This window comes from Hyperolius riggenbachi, chromosome 7, assembly GCF_040937935.1.
Source record: "Hyperolius riggenbachi isolate aHypRig1 chromosome 7, aHypRig1.pri, whole genome shotgun sequence".
NCBI classification, from domain to species: domain Eukaryota; kingdom Metazoa; phylum Chordata; class Amphibia; order Anura; family Hyperoliidae; genus Hyperolius; species Hyperolius riggenbachi.
In genome coordinates, this window is record NC_090652.1 from 195,827,197 (window position 1) to 195,849,798 (window position 22,602).

Here is a 22,602-nt window from a genome sequence, read left to right on the forward strand (position 1 = left end):
GGCTGTGGCCAATCCAAAACTGTGGATACTTTTTTCTCATCCATGGACAGGACAGAGTCAGAAATTATATACCCCAAAAATGGTACCTGAGTAACCTCAAAAATGCATTTTTTTAGTTTTGCAAACAGAGAATTTTCTCTTAATCTCTGCAGAACCCACTTTACGTGTTCTTGATGTTCTGACAATGAGTGAGAATAGATCAAGATATCGTCTAAATATACCATGACATATTTGCCCAGAACATCCCTGAACACATCATTAACAAAGTCTTGGAAGACGGCTGGAGCATTACATAGACCAAAAGGCATTACGAGATACTCGTAATGTCCATCCTGGGTGTTAAAAGCCGTCTTCCACTCGTCACCCTGACGTATCCTGATCAAATTATATGCACCCCTTAAGTCTAATTTGCTGAAAATTTTTGCACCACCTACCTGCGAAAATAAATCGTCAATAAGAGGTAACGGATATCTGTTTTTTACAGTAATTTTGTTCAAGCTCCTGTAATCAATAGAGATGGCCTGAACCTCCGATTTTAGGTTCGCGAACCTCTGCAAACGTTTGCAAACTTGCGAACTTTTGCGAACCGCAATAGACTTCAATGGGGAGGCGAACTTTGAAAACTAGAAACATTTATGCTGGCCACAAAAGTGATGGAAAAGATGTTTCAAAGGGTCTAACATCTGAGTTTTTGCATGGATGAGTGGAATAGACGCCAAAAGTCCCAGGGGGAAAAATCTGGCTTTGACGCAAAGCAGCATTTTAAGGGCAGGAATCAGATTGCATGCTAAATTGGAGGCCCAAAGTGCTTTAAAACAACTTGCATGTGTATACATCAATCAGGGAGTGTAATTAGAGTACTGCTTCACACTGACAGGCCAAACTCACTGTATAACGCACCGCAAACAGCTGTTTGTGTTGTGACGGCCATGCTGGACTTGTGCGCACCATGGCGAGAGTGCAGGCGATAGCGGTTTTCAAGCCCATATGGTCGCCAGGCTGAGGTAGCTCAATGACAGAACAACAGTGATTGTACAGCTGATCAAATTTGGTCTGTCCACAATGAAGCAACGACCTTATTATCGTGGGTGTGCCACTTCCCCCCTCCCCCCGAGACACTCATATAGCCGGCAGTCATTGCTTCATTGTGATATGCTAGCCCCTTCACCGCGGCAAGGTAACGATCACGAAGGGGAATTGACACATGTACATGCCTTTTGTTTTGTTTTGCAGCCGCAGTGCAGCCAGAAAAATTAGGCAGGCATGTACACACACCAGAAAAATTATTATAGCTGCTGGTAGCGGCCTTAAACATTCAAGAATCTGCCTGGAGTCTCGGACCCTGTTGGTGGTGGCGGAGAAGGCAGTCAAGGGGGGCAGTCAGGGGACTGACTTAGTCTTTGGACAGGCAGTAGCCCTCCGGGATCCATGACTCATTCATTTTGATAAAGGTGAGGTACTGAACACTTTTTTGACTTAGGCGACTTCTCTTCTCTGTGACAATGCCTCCAGCTGCGCTGAAGATCCTTTCTGACAGGATGTTTGAGACAGGGCAAGACGGAAGTTGGATGGCAAATTGGGACAGCTCTGGCCACAGGTCAAGCCTGCGCACCCAGTAGTCCAATGGTTCATTGCTGCTCACAGTGTCTACATTCACACTTAAGGCCAGGTAGTCAGCTACCTGCCGGTCGAGGCGTTGGTGGAGGGTGGATCCGGAAGCGCTAAGCCGAGGCGTTGGACTAAAGAATGTTTGCATGTCTGACATTACCATGAGATTGCTGGAGCGTCCTGTCCTTGCCTGCGTGGACATGGTAGAAGGATTACTGGCAGTGGTACCTTTATTGCGTTGTACTCTGACATCACCCTTAAACGCATTGTAAAGCATAGTTGCCAGCTTGTTCTGCAAGTACTGCATCCTTTCTGCCTTCTGGTGATTTGGAAACATCTCCGCCACTTTGTGCCTATACTGAGGGTCTAGTAGCGTGGCCACCCAGTACAGCTCATTCACCTTGAGTTTTTTTATACGGGGGTCCCTCAACAGGCTGGACAGCATGAAAGACACCATCTGCACAAAGTTGGATGCAGACGTACTATCCATCTCCTCTTGCTCTTCCTCAGTGATGTCCGCTAAGTTCTCCTCCTCCTGCCAGCCACGAACAATACCATGGGAACGTTGAGCAGCACAAGCCCCCTGTGACACCTGCTGCGGTTGTACTTCTGCCTCCTCCTCCTCCTCCAAAACAACACCTTTCTCATCATCTGACTCCTCTTCCCTAAACGACTCTTCCTCCTCCTCCCCACTCTGTGCTGCCGCAGGTGTTGAGGAATCATCTGCCTCTGCTGAGAATTGAACCCACAACTCTTCCTCCCGTTCCTGTTCACGCTCTTCCACAGGTTGATCCACCACTCTACGCACGGCATGCTCCAGAAAGAAGGCATATGGGATCAAGTCCCCGATGGTGCCTTCACTGCGACTCACCAGGTATGTCACCTCTTCAAACGGCCGCATGAGCCTGTAGACATTTTGCATCAGTGTCCAGTACTTCGACCAGAACATCACCATCTCCCCACACTGTGTCCTTTGACTGTAGTTGTAGAGATAGTGTTTGATGGCTTTCTCCTGTTGTAGCAGGCGGTCGAACATCAGGAGGGTCGAATTCCAGCGAGCCGGGCTATCACAAGTCAAGCGTCTCACCGACAAGTTGTTTCTCTGCTGAATATCGGCAAAGCGTGCCATGGCCATGTAAGACCGCCTGAAAAGAACACACACCTTCCTGGACTGCTTTAGGACGTCCTGTAAGCCATGCAAGGTACATGTGTCAACTTTCCCAAATTCAAAGCCGAAATGAGATTGCTGCCATTGTCACAAACCACGTTGCCGATCTCCAGTTGGTGTGGGGTCAGCCACTGATTCACCGGTTTGTTCAGAGCAGCCAGGAGAGCGGCTCCAGTGTAACTTTCCGCTTTGAGGCAAGACATGTCTAAGATGGCGTGACACCGTCGTACCTGGCATGCAACATAGGCCCTGGAGAGCTGGGGCTGTGTAGCTGGAGAGGAGATCGCAGCACCAGTAGCGTTGCGCTGCCACTCTGCCAAGGAGGAGGAGAACGACGACAGCGAAGAGGATGTAGCAGGAGGAGAGGAGGTGGCAGCAGGTCTGCCTGCAAACCGTGGAGGTGTCACAAGTAGGTCCACTGCACAGCCACGTACTCCCTGCTTGTCAGCGGTCACCATGTTGACCCAATGGGCTGTGTAAGTAATGTACCTGCCCTGACCGTGCTTGGCAGACCAGGCATCCGTGGTCAGATGGACCCTTGACCCAATGCTGTGTGCCAGAGATGACACCACTTGCCTTTCAACTTCATGGTACAGTTCGGGTATTGCCTTTTTAGAGAAATAATTGCGGCCTGCTATCCTCCACGGCAATGTCCCAATGGCCACAAATTTACGGAAGGCCTCAGAGTCCACCAGCTGATATGGTAACAGCTGGCGAGCTAACAGTTCCGCCAAGCCAGCTGTCAGACGCCGGGCAAGGGGGTGACTGGCAGAAATTGGCTTCTTCCGCTCAAAAATTTCCCTCACGGACACCTGATTGCTGCTGTGGGCAGAGGAGCAGGAACTGCTCAAGGTGAGAGAGGCGGAGTGGAGGAGGGTGGCTGTGATTGTGAAGGTGCAAGGGAGAAAGCGGCTGAGGATGCTGCACCTGAAGGAGGAAGAGGAGAAGGAGGGTGGCTTTTCTTTTGTGTGCTGCTTTTCCTCTGGTGCTCTTCCCATTGCAGTTTGTGCCTTTTCTGCATGTGCCTTCATAAGGCAGTTGTCCCTACATGGGTGTTGGCCTTTCCCTGGTTAAATTTTTGGAGGCAGAGAGAACAGATGGCATTGCTCTGATCTAAGACAGACACACTAAAACATGTCCAAACCGCTGAGCCCCCCTGGGGTGATGGCACTATGGTGGCATCAGCAGATGATGTGGAAGTGCATGTTGGCTGGCTGTCCATAGGTGGCGTTACATGGCGCTTAACACTGCCACCAGCTGTTTCTGATGACGAGCTCCCTCTGCTTCTATCATGGAGTCGTCTAATCCTACTCCTCTCTGACTCCTCCTCTGAACTGTCCCCCTGGTCATCTCCTTTACTGGGAACATACGTGGCATCCGTATAATCGTCATCATAATCCTCCTGCCCAGCTTCGCTTTCCTCAGACACCTCCTCAACTGCACCAACTTTAGGTGGTTCATCATCTCCTCCTCACACGTTACGTCCATACTATCACCACCTAACTCAGACGTATGAGGTGGTGTACCTGTGCCTTCTTCTTGTTGTTGCAGTAGTGGCTGTGAATCAGTGATTTCACCACCACCAAATAACTCCTGCGAAGTGTCAAATGCAGAGGATGTGGTGCTTGTTGTAGTGCTGGTGGCTGCGGGAGATGAGGTGTTCTGTGTTAAATACTCAACCACGTCCTCACAATTTTGGGAAGTGATGGCACGTGCCTTCTTCTGAGCACTGTATTTTGGGACAGGTCCGCACGAAATCACAGCAACACCACCTCGCACAGACCTGCCGGTGCCTGGTGGCATTCCTCTGGGTCTGCCTCTACCTCTTCCTCTACCTGGTTTGTCCATTTTGTCCATCTCGGGGGGGGATGCTAGGTATATGCAGTGAGCTGGGTTCACTCAACACAACAGGTAGTTATATGCAGTGAGGTGGGTTCACTGAACAGTAAAGGTAGTTAGATGCAGTGAGCTGGGTTCACTGAACACAACAGGTAGTTAGATGCAGTGAGGTGGGTTCACTGAACACAACAGATAGTTAGATGCAGTGAGGTGGGTTCACTCAACAGTAAAGGTAGTTAGATGCAGTGAGCTGGGTTCACTGAACACAACAGGTAGTTATATGCAGTGAGGTGGGTTCACTGAACAGTAAAGGTAGTTAGATGCAGTGAGCTGGGTTCACTGAACACAACAGGTAGTTAGATGCAGTGAGGTGGGTTCACTAAACACAACAGATAGTTAGATGCAGTGAGGTGGGTTCACTCAACAGTAAAGGTAGTTAGATGCAGTGAGCTGGGTTCACTGAACACAGCAGGTAGTTATATGCAGTGAGGTGGGTTCACTCAACACAACAGGTAGTTATATGCAGTGAGGTGGGTTCACTGAACAGTAAAGGTAGTTAGACAAATACAAGACAAGACAAATAACATTTATATTGCGCTTTTCTCCTTGCGGACTCAAAGCGCCAGAGCAGAGCAGCAGCCACTAGGGCGCGCTCTATTGGCAGTAGCAGTGTAAGGGAGACTTGCCAAAGGTCTCCTACTGAATTAGTGCTGGCTTACTGAACAGGCAGAGCCGAGATTCGAACCCTGGTCTCCTGTGTCAGAGGCAGAGCCCTTAACCATTACACCATCCGCCAACTAGTTAGATGCGGTGAGCTGGGTTCACTGAACACAACTGGTAGTTAGATGCAGTGAGCTGGGTTCACTGAACAATAAAGGTAGTTATATGCAGTGAGGTGGGTTCACTCAACACAACAGGTAGTTAGATTCAGTGAGCTGGGTTCACTCAACACAACAGGTAGCTAGATGCAGTGAGCTGGGTTCACTCAACACAAAGCTAGGTATATGCAGTGATGAGGTGGGTTAAGTAAACACAACAGGTACTGGGTATATGCAGTACTGGGTGGGTAGTACAGTGTGCATCTCCCTGTCACACACACAGGTAGACACTGAATGTGCTGGGCTGCTGGCAGTGGCACACACACTATGAATTAGCAGGGCTGTGCATGCAACAAAAGTGTCAGTTTGACACACAGAAAAAAAAAGTACTGGATTAGCTCTGAAAAGAGCTGTTGAGGGGTGCTATAAAAGCAATAATAATCAGGCAGGAGCAAGCTAAGCAGCCAAGAACCTAACTAATCTGTCCCTAGGAGAACAATCTGCAGCAGCTCGCCCTAGTCTGTCTAATAGCAGGCAGATGAGTGACTGTAATGGCCGCCGGAGGCTGCCTTATATAAGGGGGGGGGTGGGGCTCCAGGGCTTAGTGTAGCCTGAATGGCTACAATGTGCCTGCTGACTGTGATGCAGAGGGTCAAAGTTGACCCTCATAGTGCATTATGGGGCGAATCGAACTTCCGCAAAAGTTCGCCTGGTGCAGACGAACACTAACCACCGAAGTTCGCTGGGAACCGTTCGCCGGCGAACCGTTCGCTACATCTCTACCCACTATTAGAGTGGGCATAGTGGAGCCTGATGAAGGCCTAGACTCACCTATATGACTAGGACCTTTGTCCCTCTTGATAAGCTTCCAGGCTGTATTTAAGGCAATAAGGAAGTGGGTGCCAATATACACTTGCTAAGTGCTAAGCATCAGCAGGTGCAAAGTTGCAGCAGGTGCTAAGAAGCTACAGTCCAGTTTGTCCTAAGTTGCAGTGGGTGCCAAGGTGCCAAAGTAAAGTCTGTGTGAAGTTGCAGTGGGTACCAAGGTCTAGTTTGTGCTAAGTTGTAGTGGATGCTAGGAAGTATTGGGTGTTATTTTGCAGTGGATGCTAAACAGTTTTGGGTGCTGACAGCAGATGGTGCTAAACAGTAGTGGGTGCCATATGAGTGCTAATTGGTACAGGGTGCCATGTGAGTTCTGGGTGCATGTAGGTGCTATTGATAAGACATGAGTGGGTAGTGAGTGTCAGGAGAGTTCTGGATGTGCACCATGGGTGGGTACTGGATGTCATACTGGGTATAGGCCATGAAGGTTATTTGGTACCATGAGGGTGTATAACAGTACACCTAATTGGCTGACTGGTGTCTGCTGACCAGATAAAGGCAGGAGATTGCTCTAGCTGGGAGTTAGCAATTGTGTTTGTTGCAGTCAGCATTCAGTTTAGAGGCGGTGCGGGTGAGTTCCCTGGAGATGAGAGGTCCAGGGCTAGCCCACACTTCCCTCCAGGTATCGCATGGTGGTTTGGGGGCCCCAGCTAGTGAGAGAGACCTGGGGCCCCTGGCTGTCGTGCGGACCAGTGTTTGTGATTTTAAATTTCTTTTTTGCAGCTTCCAGGATGCGGTTGACAGGTGAGTGGTTAGGGTGGGGACCGTGTGGGAGAAGTGCCTACACGGGGCGTCCCTGCAAAACAATGCAATCTGCGATTGGCCATTGGCTTTAATTCTTGCAGTGGGATTCGAGTACAGGGCCCTTATTGAGGACAGCATGCGGGGCCCCATCTTAGTGTTTTTAAGTATTGCCATGATCCAGTCCCAGCTCACCTGGTCAAATGCCTTTTCGGCGTCTGTAGAAAGAAGCATACAGGGAATATTTCTAGACCCGGCAAGCTGTAACAGAACCTGGGCCCTTATGGTATTGTCTCTTGCCTCTCTATGGGGAATGAATCCCACCTGGTCCCAGTGTACTAAAAGGTTCATATGTTGAGCCAACCTGTTTGCTAGTGCCTTAGCAAAAAATTTTAAATCTATGTTTAGCAAGGATATTGGCCTATAACTGCTGCAGCTGGACTGATCTTTGTTGGGCTTTGGGATCACCATTATGTGAGATTCCAGCAGGGGCGGACTGACCGAGGGCCCGTGGTCAGGGGGGGGGGGGCAGACAACCCTGGGCAGGAGGGGAAGCAGCCAGTGAAAGGGAGCTATGAAAAACAGCGGGGAAGGGGGGAAGTTCCCCCCCCTTCCCTCACCTTGGGGCCCCTCTTCCTGGCTCTCCCCTCCGGAATACTGAAGTGTCACATTGTCGTACAGTGGCTGACAGCGGGCGGAGACTTACCGCTGTTACAGCCGGCTGAGGGAGCTGTGATCTGTGCGCCGCAAGTCTGGTCTTGAGTAGACCAGACTTGCGGCGCACAGATCACAGCTCACTCCGGTGGCTGGACAGCGGTAAGTCTCCGCCCACTGTCAGCCGCTGTACGACAGTGCGACACTTCAGTATTCCGGAGGGGACAGCCAAGAAGGGGGGCCCCAAGGTGAGGGAAGGGGGGGGGGAAACTTTCCCCCTTCCCCACGCTCTGTACACCGCTTCCTTTTACTGGCTGCCTCCCCTCCTGGGGACACCTGGCTACATATACTTAGGACACCTATACACCTGGCTATACTGGGGGCAGCTATATACCTGGCTACATATACTGGGGACACCTATACACCTGGCTATACTGGGGGCAGCTATACACCTGGCTACATATACTGTGGACACCTATACACCTGGCTATACTGGGGGCAGCTATACACCTGGCTACATATACTGGGGACACCTATACGCCTGGCTACAAATACTGGGGACACCTACAAACCTGGCTACATATACTGGGAACACCTATACAGCTGGCTACATATACTGGGGACACCTATAGACCTGGCTACATATACTGGGGACACCTATCCACCTGGTTACATATACTGGGGACACCTATAGACCTGGCTATACTGGGAACATCTATCCACCTGGCTATATATACTGGGGACACCTATCCACCTGGCTACATATACTGGGGACACCTATAGACCTGGCTACATATATTGGGAACATCTATCCACCTGGCTATATATACTGCGAACACCTATACACCTAGCTACATATACTGGGAACACCTATAGACCTGGCTATCTATACAGAAGACACCTATAGGCCTGGCTACCTATTCTGGAGACACCTGTAGACCTGGATACCTATACTGAGGGCACCCATAGACCTGGCTACCTATTCTGGGGGAACGACTGCCATATTATCTGTATTTTGGAGGAACCTCTGCCAAATTGCATGGATTTTTGGTGAAATATTGTCAGATTCCATGTATTTTGGGGGGAAACACTATGGCAGAGTTCAAACTTCCCCGGCAGACCTTTTACACCACTGCTAAGGTCATGTATATTTTGCCCTACCCATGACCACGCCCACATTCTGTTGCGTGACCACACCCATTTTCACGCTACGCACGGCGCAGGGGTATTTATCATTAAAAAATATCTGTTGTCAGTAAATTATTATATCTTAGCCTTTAAAAAAAGAACGTGAAAGGTGGGAAACACTGGTATGGGGGGCCCCATAATCTCCTATTGCCCGGGGGCCCCATGAGTTGTCATTCCGCCCCTGGATTCCAGCATTTGTGTCGAGAAATTTATGTTAATCTTGTCATCGGCAATGGCGTTAAACAACCTGCACAGATAGGGAGTAAGGATTCCTTTGAATTTTTTATAGTAATCGACAGAGAAGCAGTCTGGGCCTGGGGCCTTTCCAGTTTTGATGCTTGCAATCATGCCATTAATTTCTATCTCAGTGAATGGGGTCTCAAGTTCTTCAATTATGTCTGCATCTAAATGAGGGAGTCTAGCTGCTGTGAGGTACTCTTCAATTGCCGACAGTCTCCTTAAAGTGTCCCGAGGGCTGCTTGCGTATGGTAGATTGTATAAATCGGTGTAAAATTTTTGGAAGCTATTAGCAATGGAGCCGTTCCTGACATGTTTTACTCCCTTTTCATCAATTATCTTAGGTATGTATGTCCTCTGTTGTGGCTGTTTGAGAGCCTTTGCAAGCAACTTCCCTGGTTTGTTGCCCAGAGTATAGTACATATTCTGACATCTAGAGGCCGCCTGTTTTGCATATTCCTGCAGGAAGGAGTTTAGTTTCCTCCTTTTTTCCTGCAAGAGAGTCAGGTCTGTGTACCTTGGGCTCCGCTTATGCCTCTGTTCTAAATCATGGATCTCCTCTATCAGTTTCTGGATGGCCTGATTTCTTTTTTTCTTACGCCTTGCCCCCAGTTGGATAAGGTAGCCACTCAGTACGCATTTGTGTGCATCCCATAATGAGGTTGGGGATATATCTCCAGTATCGTTAGTTGCAAAATATGCGTCTAGTTCTTTTGAGATTTCGGCGCGCGCTGTCTCGTCATGTAGGATAGACGAGTTTAGTCTCCAGGTAAACGGGAGCTCCTTTTTATGTCTACAGTTGAGGATAACACACACAGGCGCATGATCAGAGTAAGATATCACTCCAATGTCCGCCAAGATATGTTCTGTCAGCAGGTTGTGAGATATCAGAATGTAGTCTATTCTGCTATAGGTTTGGTGGACGTTGGAGTAATAAGTAAAGTCCTTTGCGTCTGGGTGTGACACCCTCCACACGTCGACTAGTTGTCGTTCGTGCAGCATGTGCTTAATCTTACTGATTTTTGCAAAGGACAGCGACGCTTTACCCTGAGAGTTATCAATTTTGGGATTTAACGTTGTATTGAGATCTCCCCCCAAAATAATACTACCCTCCGCAAAAGAGTCCAGGCCATCCAAAAATTTAGTGAGAAAGGAAACTTGGTCTATGTTAGGAGCATAAATGGAACCCAAGGTATATTTGAGATCATTTATAAGACACTTTACTAGGATAAATCTTCCATCAGCGCCAGGTTTCACATCCAACATAGTAAATGGTAAGTTTTAGTGGATTAGGATGGCGACACCTTTTGTCTTTGTATCAGGGGAGACTCCCAGATAGGAGATTGGGTAATTTTTATCACGAAAGGCAGGATGATTACCTGCTTTAACTACTTCCCGACCGCCGTATAGACAAATGGCGGCCGGGAAGCAGACGCCGCAAGGACCGCCGTATTGACAAATGGCGGCGGTCCTTGTTTGGGCATGGGCGGAGCGATCGCGTCATCCGTGACGCGATCCTCCGCCTCCGCCTGTCGCCGCTCACTCGCCGCAACATCCCGCCGGCCATACGGAAGCGCCGGCGGGATGTTAACCCGACGATCGCAGCATACAAAGTGTATAATACACTTTGTAATGTTTATATTAATGTTTGTATTATACAGGCTGCCTCCTGCCCTGGTGGTCCCAGTGTCCGAGGGACCACCAGGGCAGGCTGCAGCCACCCTAGTCTGCACCAAGCACACTGATTTTCTCCCCCCCCCGCCCTAGATCGCCCACAGCACCCATCAGACCCCCCCCTGCCCACCCCCCAGACCCCTGTTTGCACCCAATCACCCCCCTAATCACCCATCAATCACTCCCTGTCACTATCTGTCAACGCTATTTTTTTTTTATACCCCCCCTGCCCCCTGCTCCCTCCTGATCACCCCCCCACCCCCCAGATTCTCCCCAGACCCCCCCCCCAGACCCACCCCCCCCATGCACTGTATGCATCTATCCCCCCTGATCACCTGTCAATCACCTGTCAATCACCTGTCAATCACCCGTCAATCACCCATCAATCACCCATCAATCACCCCCTGTCACTGCCACCCATCAATCAGCCCCTAACCTGCCCCTTGCGGGCAATCTGATCACCCCCCACACCAATAGATCGCCCGCAGATCCGACATCAGATCACCTCCCAAATCCATTGTTTACATCTATTCTCTCCTCTAAACACACACTAATTACCCATCAATCACCCATCAATCACCCCCTATCACCACCTGTCACTTTTACCTATCAGATCAGACCCTAATCTGCCCCTTGCGGGCACCCAATCACCCGCCCACACGCTCAGATTGCCCTCAGACCCCCCCTTATCAATTCACCAGTGCATTCATTACATCTGTTCTTCCCTGTAATAACCCACTGATCACCTGTCAATCACCTATCACCCATCAATCACCCCCTGTCACTGCCACCCATCAATCAGCCCCTAACCTGCCCCTTGCGGGCAATCTGATCACCCACCCACACCATTAGATCGCCCGCAAACCCGCCGTCAGATTACCTCCCAAATGTATTGTTTACATCTGTTATCTTCTCTAAACACCCACTAATTACCCATCAATCACCCATCAATCACCCCCTATCACTGTTACCTATCAGATCAGACCCTAATCTGCCCCTTGCGGGCACCCAATCACCCGCCTACATGCTCAGATTACCCTCAGACCCCCCCCCTTATCAATTCGCCAGGGCATTATTTACATCTATCCTTCCCTGTAATAACCCACTGATCACCTGTCAATCACCTGCCAATCACCTATCACCCATCAATCACCCCCTGTCACCCCCTGTCACTGCCACCCAACAATCAGCCCCTAACCTGCCCCTTGCGGGCAATCTGATTACCCACCCACACCAATAGATCGCCCGCAGATCCGACATCAGATCACCACCCAAGCGCAGCGTTTACTCTCCTCTAAACACCCACTAATTACCCATCAATCACCCATCAATCACCCCCTATCACCACCTGTCACTGTTACCCATCAGATCAGACCCTAATCTGCCCCTTGCGGGCACCCAATCACCCGCCTACACGCTCAGATTACCCTCAGACCCCCCCTTATCAATTCGCCAGTGCAATATTTACATCTGTTCTCCCCTGTAATAACCCACTGATTACCTGTCAATCACCTGTCAATCACCTATCAATCAAAATACAAACCAATACTGTCTATCTCACCCTTAGCTTTACGGTCCCACACCAGTCATAATAGGGGGAGGTCACAAAAAACAGCAGTAACTACTTCAAAGAAAAATTATGTAACCACCCTGGGGATACCAATGTATCAAAATGCTTTATTGTACTCACTTGTATAAAGAGAAAATCTCCATCTTAAAAACATTTAAAATACATGTGGAGCGCTCCAATCAAGCACACCCCAGCATACCACATACATCCCTCATCCACACTGGCACCGGTGCCAAGCACGATTTCACCAGAGTGGGGAGACAGAGGTAGCCAGGTCTGCTACATGAACCTAAACCTCAGCTCATCACGGATTCCAGGTCTCTGTACAGCCACACTACTTGGACTGGAGGACAGCAAGCGGTACCTCACCAGTCTTGCCGCGCTGCCAACTTCCAAACTTCTCGAGTGTTTCAAATGTCCTTTCCGGGGGCTGTCTTCGCTCACCAGCCTCTCAACCCAGCCGCGCAGAGCAGGGGGGAGTAGCGGTGTGCTAATCCACTTGGACTATTCCTTCCGGCTGAGCGTTCAAGATCCACGGAGACGCTCAGAACACATTGCAGGTAGTGACCCCGCCCACTGACGCGTTGCGCCCGCCCACCGCGGACTTCATCAGAGTGTGTGACAATGAGTACCTGCAATGTGTTCTGAGCGTCTCCGTGGATCTTGAACGCTCAGCCGGAAGGAATAGTCCAAGTGGATTAGCACACCGCTACTCCCCCCTGCTCTGCGCGGCTGGGTTGAGAGGCTGGTGAGCGAAGACAGCCCCCGGAAAGGACATTTGAAACACTCGAGAAGTTTGGAAGTTGGCAGCGCGGCAAGACTGGTGAGGTACCGCTTGCTGTCCTCCAGTCCAAGTAGTGTGGCTGTACAGAGACCTGGAATCCGTGATGAGCTGAGGTTTAGGTTCATGTAGCAGACCTGGCTACCTCTGTCTCCCCACTCTGGTGAAATCGTGCTTGGCACCGGTGCCAGTGTGGATGAGGGATGTATGTGGTATGCTGGGGTGTGCTTGATTGGAGCGCTCCACATGTATTTTAAATGTTTTTAAGATGGAGATTTTCTCTTTATACAAGTGAGTACAATAAAGCATTTTGATACATTGGTATCCCCAGGGTGGTTACATAATTTTTCTTTGAAGTAATCACCTATCAATCACCCATCAATCACCCCCTGTCACTGCCACCCATCAATCACCCCCTGTCACTGCCACCCATCAATCACCCGCTGTCACTGCCACCCATCAATCAGCCCCTAACCTGCCCCTTGCGGGCAATCTGATCACCCACCCACACCAATAGATCGCTCGCAGATCCGACGTCCGATCACCTCCCAAGTGCAGTGTTTACATCTGTTCTCTACCCTAAACACCCACTAATTACCCATCAATCACCCCCTGTCACTGCTACCTATCAGATTAGACCCCTATCTGCCCCTAGGGCACTCAATCACCCGCCCACACCCTCAGAATGCCCTCAGACCCCAGCCCTGATCACCTTGCCAGTGCATTGCTTGCATCTATTCCCACCTCTAATCACACCTTGAGACACCCATCACCCCCTAGCACACCTACCCATCAGATCAGGCCCTAATTTGCCCCGTGTGGGCTCCTGATCACTCGGCCAAACCCTCAGATCCCCCTCAGACCCCCTTCCGATCACCTCCCCAGTGCATTGATTGCATCTATTTTCCCCTCTAACCACCCCCTGAGACACCCATCAATCACCTCCTGTTACCCCCCTAGCACTCCTATCCATCAGATCAGGCCCAATACAACCTGTCATCTAAAAGGCCACCCTGCTTATGACCGTTTCCACAAAATTCGCCCCCTCATAGACCACCTGTCATCAAAATTTGCAGATGCTTATACCCCTGAACAGTCATTTTGAGACATTTGGTTTCCAGACTACTCACGGTTTTGGGCCCGTAAAATGCCAGGGCGGTATAGGAACCCCACAAGTGTCCCAATTTTAGAAAAAAAGACACCCCAAGGTATTCTGTTAGGTGTATGACGAGTTCATAGAAGATTTTATTTTTTGTCAAAAGTTAGCGGAAATTGATTTTTATTGTTTTTTTTCCACAAAGTGTCACTTTCCGCTAACTTTTGACAAAAAAATAAAATCTTCTATGAACTCGTCATACACCTAACAAAATACCTTGGGGTGTCTTCTTTCTAAAATGGGGTCACTTGTGGGGTTCCTATACTGCCCTGGCATTTTAGGGGCCCTAAACCGCGAGGAGTAGTCTAGAAAACAAATGCCTCAAAATGACCTGTGAATAGGACGTTGGGCCCCTTAGCGCACCTAGGCTGCAAAAAAGTGTCACACATGTGGTACCGCCGTACTCAGGAAAAGTAGTATAATGTGTTTTGGGGTGTATTTTTACACATACCCATGCTGGGTGGGAGAAATACCTCTGTAAATGACAATCTTTTGATTTTGTAAATGGACAATTGTGTGTAAAAAAAATCAAACAATTGTCATTTACAGAGATATTTCTCCCACTTAGCATGGGTATGTGTAAAAATACACCCCAAAACGCATTATACTACTTCTCCTGAGTACGGCGGTACCACATGTGTGGCACTTTTTTACACCCTAACTGCGCTAAAGGGTCCAAAGTCCAATGAGTACCTTTAGGATTTCACAGGTCATTTTGAGAAATTTCGTTTCAAGACTACTCCTCACGGTTTAGGGCCCCTAAAATGCCAGGGCAGTATAGGAACCCCACAAATGACCCCATTCTAGAAAGAAGACACCCAAAGGTATTCCGTATGGTGAGTTCATAGAAGATTTTATTTTTTGTCACAAGTTAGCGGAAAATGACACTTTGTGAAAAAAAACTATTAAAATCAATTTCCGCTAACTTGTGACAAAAAAATAAAAACTTCTATGAACTCACCATACTCCTAACGGAATACCTTGGGGTGTCTTCCTTCTAAAATGGGGTCATTAGTGGGGTTCCTATACTGCCCTGGCATTTTAGGGGCCCTAAACCGCGAGGAGTAGTCTTGAAACAAAAATGACCTGTGAAATCCTAAAGGTACTCATTGGACTTTGGGCCCCTTAGTGCAGTTAGGGTGCAAAAAAGTGCCACACATGTGGTATCGCCGTACTCGGGAGAAGTAGTATAATGTGTTTTGGGGTGTATTTTTACACATACCCATGCTGGGTGGGAGAAATACCTCTGTAAATGACAATCTTTTGATTTTTTTTACACACAATTGTCCATTTACAGAGGTATTTCTCCCACCCAGCATGGGTATGTGTAAAAATACACCCCAAAACACATTGTACTACTTCTCCCGAGTATGGCGATACCACATGTGTGGCACTTTTTTGCACCCTAACTGCGCTAAAGGGCCCAAAGTCCAATGAGTACCTTTAGGATTTCACAGGTCATTTTTGAGAAATTTCGTTTCAAGACTACTCCTCACGGTTTAGGGCCCCTAAAATGCCAGGGCAGTATAGGAACCCCACAAATGACCCCATTTTAGAAAGAAGACACCCCAAGGTATTCCGTTAGTAGTATGGCGAGTTCATAGAAGATTTTATTTTTTGTCACAAGTTAGCGGAAATTGATTTTAATTGTGTTTTTTCACAAAGTGTCATTTTCCGCTAACTTTTGACAAAAAATAAAATCTTCTATGAACTCACCATACTCCTAATGGAATACCTTGGGGTGTCTTCTTTCTAAAATAGGGTCATTTGTGGGGTTCCTATACTGCCCTGGCATTTTAGGGGCCCTAAACCGTGAGGAGTAGTCTTGAAACGAAATTTCTCAAAATGACCTGTGAAATCCTAAAGGTACTCATTGGACTTTGGACCCTTTAGCGCAGTTAGGGTGCAAAAAAGTGCCACACATGTGGTATCGCCGTACTCAGGAGAAGTAGTATAATGTGTTTTGTGGTGTATTTTTACACATACCCATGCTGAGTGGGAGAAAGATCTCTGTAAATGGACAATTGTGTGTAAAACAAATTAACAAATTGTCCTTTACAGAGATATTTCTCCCACCCAGCATGGGTATGTGTAAAAATACACCCCAAAACACATTATACTACTTCTCCTGAGTACGGCAATACCACATGTGTGGCACTTTTTTGCAGCCTAACTGCGCTAAGGGGTCCAAAGTCCAATGAGCAACTTTAGGCTTTATAGGGGTGCTTACAATTTAGCACCCCCCAAAATGTCAGGACAGTAAACACACCCCACAAATGACCCCATTTTGGAAAGTAGACCCTTCAAGGTATTCAGAGAGGGGCATGGTGAGTCCGTGGCAGATTTCATTTTTTTATGTCGCAAGTTAGAAGAAATGGAAACTTTTTTTTTTTTTTTTTTTCCTCACAAAGTGTCATTTTCTGCTTACTTGTGACAAAAAATAATATCTTCTATGAACTCACTATGCCTCTCAGTGAATACTTTGGGATGTCTTCTTTCCAAAATGGGGTCATTTGGGGGGTATTTATACTATCCTGGAATTCTAGCCCCTCATGAAACATGACAGGGGGTCAGAAAAGTCAGAGATGCTTGAAAATGGGAAAATTCACTTTTTGCACCATAGTTTGTAAAAGCTATAACCTTTACCCAAACCAATAAATATACACTGAATGGGTTTTTTTTTATCAAAAACATGTTTGTCCACATTTTCGCGCTGCATGTATACAGAAATTTTACTTTATTTGAAAAATGTCAGCACAGAAAGTTAAAAAAATCATTTTTTTGCCAAAATTCATGTCTTTTTTGATGAATATAATAAAAAGTAAAAATCGCAGGAGCAATCAAATAGCAGCAAAAGAAAGCTTTATTAGTGACAAGAAAAGGAGCCAAAATTCATTTACGTGGTAGGTTGTATGAGCGAGCAATAAACCGTGAAAGCTGCAGTGGTCTGAATGGAAAAAAAGTGGCCGGTCCTTAAGGGGTAGAAAGCCCTAGGTCCTCAAGTGGTTAAAGTGTGTCTCCTGAACAAACACAATTTGTGCTTTTTGTTTTGTCATATCTTTTAGGAGAATTCTCCTTTTCTCTGGGGTATTAAGGCCTCTGGCGTTGATGGAAATACACTTTACTCCTGCCATAAGAGTGGCCTGGTGTCCACAGCTGCAGTGTGCATCATGTGCATACAATCAAACAATCTGGGTTGTAAGTATATAACCAAAAACATATCCTTTAACATGAAGGAAAAACTAATAACAGCTATTGCCCACTTTTGGGTTAAGACTACTCAAGTCTCCCTATGTGGGACCTGAACGACCATGAGGGGAAGCCCCAACGGTATTTCCAGCGCTTTTCCACTATCAGCTGCAGCAGTGGTTGCAAGGCATGCCTCTGGGCTAGGGTTCCCGGTGGGCCTGATCCTGGAAGAGCTGAACTTTATGGCCCTCATATTCGATATTGTCTCTCTGCCTAGCCGCTTGCATAATGGCGTCTTTCAGGCTGTAATGATGCAGCTTGCAGATGATATCACGTGGCGGGTCTTTCTCTACCGGCTTAGGCTTCAAGGCTCTGTGTGCTCGGTCAGATTTGATGACTTCCTTGGCAGGGCGGTTTAGGACTCCATTGAAGATTGCCACAAGTGCGGGTTCTAATTGTGCTGCGTCATAGGTCTCCGATATCCCTCTCACCCGTATATTGCAGCGTCGACTGCGATTCTACAGATCCTCTAGGCCTGAGTGCAGCATGGCAATAGTAGTGGATTGCTGTTCTTTCTCTTTCTTTAGTTTTCCACATCAGCTTCTAGGTCGTCGAGATCACTTTCCAAGCGAGCTATTCTAGTGTCATGAAGTTCGACCTCATCTTGTACCACCTGCAGCTCGGCCCGGGACGCTGCCGTGATGCGATCAGCCAGGTCAGAGAGGTCGTCTTTGGTAGGTAGAGTGTGGAGAAAGTCACGGATTTCGTTTAGGGACTTCACCGTGGCAGCCTCAGTGTCTGCCATCTTCGCTGTTTTGCTGGAGGACGGGGAAGCGTCGGCCATTTTGGCTGGAGTCTGCGTCGCTTTGTTCCTCCTAAGAGACTTTGCGGTCTGTTGCTGCGTTTCTGGTGCCTTGTGCAGGGTGGATTTCGCTCCTGTTTTACCCTTGGACTTCCCTGGCATGCTGCAGGGCTTTTAGTTGTAGTAAGTTCGGTTGGTTTAGCTAGTTTTAGGCGGTTGGCTGAGGAGCTCAGAGGAAACGTGTCTTCACGGCTGCATGGCAAGCTTCGCCCCCCCCCCCCCAAATTTAATTTTTAACAGTGCAAGCCACAGGTACAGCTGCCAGAGATCCTTTTACAGCGATTCCTGGCTAAAGCATTGCCAAGGCCACCAGGTTTCCAGGTAATCATTAATTGCGCTCTGTGTACTGACAACCTGGAAGCACCAGCATGAAATTCACTGCTCTTTCCTTTGATAGGTGTACATTTTTGTAACTTTTACATTTTCTTAAAAGCTAAAAGGTCTTTTTGTAAGATTTTTTCCACTTGTTCCCACTGTTCTGTCAGAATCTCATATTAATGCAGAGAAATGATTATCTCCCTAGCCAGACTGTGTACCAATATTTGAAATGGTTTGCAGATTATTTGAGTGAATTTCAAGATCCGTGAGCACGGGCAAAATCAAAATTAGATTGTGTACTTTTCAATGTTATTATTGGAAGTGAGCTGGTTATTTCTACAAGGTTAAGAATGAGATAGTATTGAAGAGATGTTCACATGTTATGCAATATTGTTGTGTTAGTAAGATCAACCGTCTAAGGTCAAGATATACACTGCTTAGCTAAGCCTATATTATACGCAAGATGTTAATCACATAGTGTTCACACATATCTAATAAGCTGATCAATAATATACACTTTATTTCAGATTGTATAAAAACAGTTAGGCCATAAGCCTTGTGTTGGCCATTACCAATTATAACCACAGGGGGAATCTCTTGTGCCTGCTACTACCATTTACAACCATAAGGGGCATCTAGATATCCCTATCTAAAAATAAAGGGTGAGGTAATGTTATAAAAAGAACATGACTTCATGTAAAATCCGCTACCCCGACGCCATATTGGAAAAATTACAATAAAAAGGCCTGGCAGGCTAGCACATTGGAACATCAAGCCTGAAACTCTACTGAGACGATTGAGGCCTAGAAAGAGACTACCTTCCATTGTGATTCTGAAACCCAAGAGAGATAATATGCAATTATTCTTGGTGAATTCTTTGACAATTAGTCTATGCAAAAGTTAAAGACTTGTCTTTTTAAACTTCAGCAGTTTTTTGAGTTTTTAGATAACTTTTTTCTATGCTATAAGTTTTACTATTCAAACGCAATTGCAAGCTTAGAAGCAATTAACAAGCTTGAAGGATTAAGATATATCTACTTTAAGTTCTTCATATAAGAATAGAACTTCATATAATCATTTTTTAAGGATAAAGCTATATTGTGTGTAACATACACTGTTCAATCCCGAGACAATAATAATCGATGAAGGATAAAAGCTACAGCAGAATATTTGCTATATTGAAATGGACTGGTTTAACTAAAGGAACTTTGAAAATGTATTTTTGGATGAAAATGTATTTTTGGAATGATTGACAACAACTGGAGAGATGTATATTCCTGTATATAAATGCTTTATCAATTTTTTCTTAACAAGATAATTTTATAAAATTCAACAGCTGAGTGTTGCGTATTTCTTTCAGAGGTAAAACTGTTAACCTATAAATATTCTGTTTATAGTGAGCACGCACCCACTTCTGTCTAACTTTGGTTATGACGCTTTAAAGGCTGGTCCTTTACTGAGTTGGTAATCATTTTAAGCAGATATCGATAAGATATTTGACAGTTCCCCTTAACATACATAGCAAAGTTATTGATTCTAGCATCTATGGGGGCTTTGCTATTAACCTCTAAATTCAGCAGTATTCTTCAATTCATTTCCATCCAAAAAAATGTGCTCCCGTATCACTGCTGTGGAGCATGAAAGGGCTACTACCGCACTCTCTTGTAATTCAGTACACCTGCCACTACAATCCCGGTTGCAGTCACATGAGCGTACATGGCATCATGGCACAAGGGCTTTTCGACGCAGGGCGAGCTGAATGACGACTCACTCTGCTGCTGCAAAAATTCAGGAAGAGGGGGATGGTGTGTGTTAAATACTATTCCTGCTCTGAGTCATTGCACCTCAGAGGGAGAAGTAATTTGGGGTCCGCCAAATGCCCGATCACCAAAATACCCTGTACGCAGGGCGCGGACTGCATTACTGCTATAGCCCTGTCAAGCTTCGCTGCTGTGTGGTCTAACAGCAGGCATAGAAAAGCCCTGCTTCAGTCACGTGACTAGCGGTGCAGAGAAAGAGATGAACCTGACAGATGCACATCTGTTACTTTCTGCATGGCCTATAGATATATATATGCAATTCCCTTTTCCTCCTGATTTTTTTTAGGAGATACATTTTCATCTTCTATTTAAAATAACTTTTCAGCACTCTGCAATTGAAAAACTACCAGAAAGTAGGTTAAAAAGTACTATAAAAATTATTTTGAAGAAAAAGTTAACTGGATATGGGCTATTGTGTATATAATTGTTCCCTTACGTTACATTGGTATCTTGGTATTCATACTATTCAATCAATCAATTGCAAAACTTATTTTTGAATATGTTTTAGATAAAATTGTTATATATTAAAACTATGGGTGTATGAAATCTAAAACTACATTTGAACTATTTATTTTTCCATATAATGTTGTTTTATGGTTATGAACAATGTGTATGTAGAACTTCGCTATGCCATATTGTTTGTATAGACATGACGTGATATTTTTGTATTGTCTGAGTAAAGTAATCTAATAAAATATATAAGTGTTTGTGTCTTTTTGGAAAAAAGTCTTATTTTCCCCTCCTTTTTTCCTTAACCACTTGAGGACCGTGGGCTTTACCCCCCTTAAGGAAAAGAGCCTTTTTCTTCATTCAGACCACTGCAGCTTTCACGGTTTATTGCTCGCTCATACAACCTACCACCTAAATGAATTTTGGCTCCTTTTCTTGTCACTAATAAAGCTTTCTTTTGGTGCTATTTGATTGCTGCTGCGATTTTTACTTTTTATTATATTCATCAAAAAAGACATGAATTTTGTCAAAAAAATGATTTTTTTAACTTTCTGTGCTGACATTTTTCAAATAAAGTAAAATTTCTGTATACATGCAGCACGGAAAAATGTGGACAAACATGTTTTTGATAAAAAAAAAAACCCCATTCAGCCTATATTTATTGGTTTGGGTAAAAGTTATAGCGTTTACAAACTATGGTGCAAAAAGTGAATTTTCCCATTTTTCAGTATCTCTGACTTTTCTGACCCCCTGTCATGTTTCATGAGGGGCTAGAATTCCAGGATAGTATAAATACCCCCCAAATGACCCCATTTTGGAAAGAAGACATCCCAAAGTATTCACTGAGAGGCATAGTGAGTTCATAGAATATATTATTTTTTGTCACAAGTAAGCGGAAAATGACACTTTGTGACAAAACAAAAAAAAACAAAAAAGTTTCCATTTCTTCTAACTTGCGACAAAAAAAAAAAATGAAATCTGCCACGGGCTCACCATGCCCCTCTCTGAATACCTTGAAGTGTCTACTTTACAAAATGGGGTCATTTGTGGGGTGTGTTTACTGTCCTGACATTTTGGGGGGTGCTAAATTGTAAGCACCCCTGTAAAGCCTAAAGGTGCTCATTGGACTTTGGGCCCCTTAGCGCAGTTAGGCTGCAAAAAAGTGCCACACATGTGGTATTGCCGTACTCAGGAGAAGTAGTATAATGTGTTTTGGGGTGTATTTTTACACATACCCATGCTGGGTGGGAGAAATATCTCTGTAAATGACAATTGTTTGATTTTTTTTACACACAATTGTCCATTTACAGAGAGATTTCTCCCACTCAGCATGGGTATGTGTAAAAATACACCCCAAAACACATTATACTACTTCTCCTAAGTACGGCGATACCACATGTGTGGCACTTTTTTGCACCCTAACTGCGCTAAAGGGCCCAAAGTCCAATGAGTACCTTTAGGATTTCACAGGTCATTTTTGTTTCAAGACTACTCCTCATGGTTTAGGGCCCCTAAAATGCCAGGGAAGTATAGGAACCCCACTAATGACCCCATTTTAGAAAGACACCCCAAGGTATTCCGTTAGAAGTATGGTGAGTTCATAGAAGTTTTTATTTTTTTGTCACAAGTTAGCGGAAAGTGATT